Source organism: Cariama cristata, unplaced genomic scaffold, assembly GCF_000690535.1.
Source record: "Cariama cristata isolate BGI_N322 unplaced genomic scaffold, ASM69053v1 scaffold29462, whole genome shotgun sequence".
In the NCBI taxonomy this organism is placed as follows: domain Eukaryota; kingdom Metazoa; phylum Chordata; class Aves; order Cariamiformes; family Cariamidae; genus Cariama; species Cariama cristata.
The window spans coordinates 1,060-1,448 of NW_009602548.1; positions in this window are offsets into that span (position 1 = coordinate 1,060).

Sequence of the window (389 nt, forward strand, 5' to 3'; positions counted from 1 at the left end):
GGCATCAGCGCATGTTCTCAGACTGGGGTTTTGGCCAGATCCAGTTGGGTTTCTCAGCACAGGAGAGGGAAGAGCCGGGACTTGGGCGGTTTGGTCCCCGTTGCCAGCACATCCCGAGCACCCAGCCCACAGGCAGCAGCCAGGGCAGCACCCTTCAGCCCCCGCCAGCACCCTGCTACATCTCCAGCTTCTTTGAGGTATATCACCTGCCCCATCCGTTATCTTGTGCAGCCAAAAAACAGTGCAAAGAAAAAAAATAATCCCCCCAACCCCTTGGTTTCCCCTCCCGATGAGATGAGCCTGTTTGTGAGGAGAGGACGGCAGCAAGGAGCCTCCGGGACCCCCCCCAGCCCCTCCACGGGGGCGGCGGCTGGGTCACCCGGGGCCTT